At 42.8% G+C, this 2651-nt stretch overlaps 1 non-coding gene across 1 annotated transcript; it reads left to right on the top strand.

The window, feature by feature from the left end:
- The first annotated feature begins 2214 nt into the window (after positions 1-2214).
- Positions 2215-2322, top strand: LOC112768005 (small nucleolar RNA R71). The gene has a single exon (XR_003185445.1). It is a non-coding gene; the product is annotated as a small nucleolar RNA R71 (small nucleolar RNA).
- The last annotated feature ends 329 nt before the right edge of the window (positions 2323-2651 follow it).

Raw genomic sequence — 2651 nt, 5'->3', positions numbered from 1 at the left:
CACTTCCTTTTTGTCAACCTCTAGGATAGTGGGGTTCAGTCTTCTTTGGGGTTGACGGACAGATCTTGCTCCTTCTTCTAAAAATATCCTATGCTCACAGACTTGAGGATTGATGCCTACTATGTCTGCCAAACTCCAACCAATTGCCTTTTTGTGCCTCCTCAGCACACCAAGTAGCTGCTCTTCCTGTTGAGAAGTGAGTTCCCTTGCAATGATAACCGGGAACTTCTGCCTGTCTTCAAGGTAAGCATATTTGAGGTGTGGAGGAAGGGGTTTTAATTCTAACTTTTGATCATGTTTAGGCTCTGGGTTGTCTGGAGCTGGTAACAGTGGTAAGGCACTGTCATTGTCCTCTGAGAATGTCCCCACACTTGGACCTTGTCCTGTGTGCTTCTCTTCAAATTCCTCCTGGTGAACTTCAGCCACGGTTTCATCTATAATGTCACACTGGAGGATAGAATGATCCTCCGGAGGATGCTTCATAACTCCATTCAGATTGAAGATTACTACTCTGCCATCTATTTCAAAAGAGTATGTTCCTGAAAAAGCATCTAATTTAAACTTTGAGGTCTTCAAGAATGGCCTTCTGAGTAAGATTGATGATGTCTTGTCTGAGTCATTTTGGGGCATTTCCAAGATATAAAAATCAATGGGGAACGTGAGTCCCTTAATGCCCACTAATACATATTCAGCAACTCCAACCACTGTAATAATGCTTTTATCTGCTAACACAAAACGAGCTGCTGACCTTTTTAAGGGAGGGAGCCTCAAAACATCATATATAGACAAAGGCATTATACTCACACATGCTCCTAAATCACACATGCAATCAGAAATTATCACACCACCAATAGTACAATTGACTATACAAGGACCTGGGTCACTACACTTTTCAGGTAAACCTCCCATTAAAGCAGATACGGAACTTCCTAAAGGAATAGTTTCTAATTCATTAATTTTGTCTTTATGTATACATAAATCATTTAGAAACTTTGCATACTTAGGTACCTGTTGAATAACATCAAATAGAGGAACAGTTACCTCAACCTTTTTGAATATCTCTACCATTTTTGGATCAGGTTCCAGGTGCTTTTTGGGCTTCCTTGCAAGTTGTGGAAATGGAATAGGAGTGGTGTCTTCTGCAGTGTCTGCACCTTTTGATGCTTCCTCCTGTGGTCGAACTTCTTCTTTTTCAGCTATGTCCTGTATGTCTTCCTCCTCTTCAACATCTTCTATTTCCACTACCTCTTCAGTTGAGGCGTGTTCTGGTGAGCTTGGCTCCTCCTGGTTCCTCTCCTGCAGTGTGGTTCCGGACCTTAGGGTGATGGCATTAATACCACCCTTGGGATTAGGTAATGGTTGAGAGGGAATTCCACTGGAGCTCAAAGGTTGATTATTGGAGTTGTTCATTGATCCAATCTGGGAGACAAGAGCCTACAAAGTAGCGGTCAGACCATTTAGAGTGGCATTAATGTTATTTTCCATGGTCTACTGTCTCCGGTCAATAGATTGTAGTAAGTCATCATTGGCAGAAGAAGAAGGATAGGTAAATTGAGAAGTCTGCTATTGGGTATTCTGTGGTCCTTGGGATTGCCTCAGGTGAGGTGCTCTGTAAGGCTGATTCTGATTCTGCTGCCTGTTGTTGTTGTTATTCTACCTCTGATTTCCCTGATTATCTCTGCCTCTTCTATTGTTGTTGTCCCTCCAATTCTGGTTAGAATTGTCTTGCCATCCGTGGTTGTAATTGCCACCTTGATTGTACCCTTGGTTGGGGCGGTCATAGAAGTTATGTGTGGCTGCCACGGTGTTGTGTTCTTGCTGGAGCTGCAGACATTCATCAGTATAGTGGTTATAATCAGCGCAGATTCCGCAAACTCTCTGTGGGACTAACTGTTGGTTTTGCTGTGGTGGAGAAGGTTGAGCTTGCTGAACTTGTTGTTGATTCAATTGCATCTGCTTCAGCAAGTTGGTCATTTCACAGATACTCCGAGTTAAAGCAGTAGTCTCTCTATTAGAGGATACTTCTGCAACAGCTTTTGCACGGCCTTATTTCTGCCTGTGATTCCTAGTAGATTCAGCTAAGTCACTGATCAATTGCCATGCCTCATCAGTGGTCTTGTACTTTTTCATAGACCCATTGCTAGCACTCTCCAATGTGGTCTTATCTTGGGGCCTCATGCCCTATGTGACATAACCGAGTAACACTATCTTGTCAATCATATGGTGGGGGCAAGCTTTCAAAAGATTATTGAAGCGCTCCCAGTACTCATAAAGAGTTTCAGAGTCATCCTGAACAATAATGGAAATGTCTTTCCTCAGTTTATCAGTAACTTCAGCTGGAAAGAACTTTTCCAAGAATTCTCTTCTCAGTGTATCCTAGTTGGATACAATTGCTGCTGGTTGAGTGTAGTACCACTCTCTTGCCTTCCCCTCAAGAGAAAATGGGAAAGCTTTCAGCAAAATTGAAGTTTCATCTGCACCATCACGCTTGATAGTAGAACAGGCTGCTTGAAAATCTCTCAGGTGCTTGATAGGCTCTTGAGCGGGTAAGCCATGAAACTTGGGCAACAAATTGAGCAGTGCGGTCTTTATTTCAAAGTCTGTAGCCACCGCTGGGTGATGCGATTGAAATGGTTGCATTGTAAAATCAG

The sequence above is a fragment of the Arachis hypogaea genome, chromosome 17 (assembly GCF_003086295.3).
Source record: "Arachis hypogaea cultivar Tifrunner chromosome 17, arahy.Tifrunner.gnm2.J5K5, whole genome shotgun sequence".
In the NCBI taxonomy this organism is placed as follows: Eukaryota; Viridiplantae; Streptophyta; class Magnoliopsida; order Fabales; family Fabaceae; genus Arachis; species Arachis hypogaea.
The sequence above is the reverse complement of the archived record's forward strand: the minus strand, read 5'-3'. Positions and strand labels throughout refer to the sequence as shown.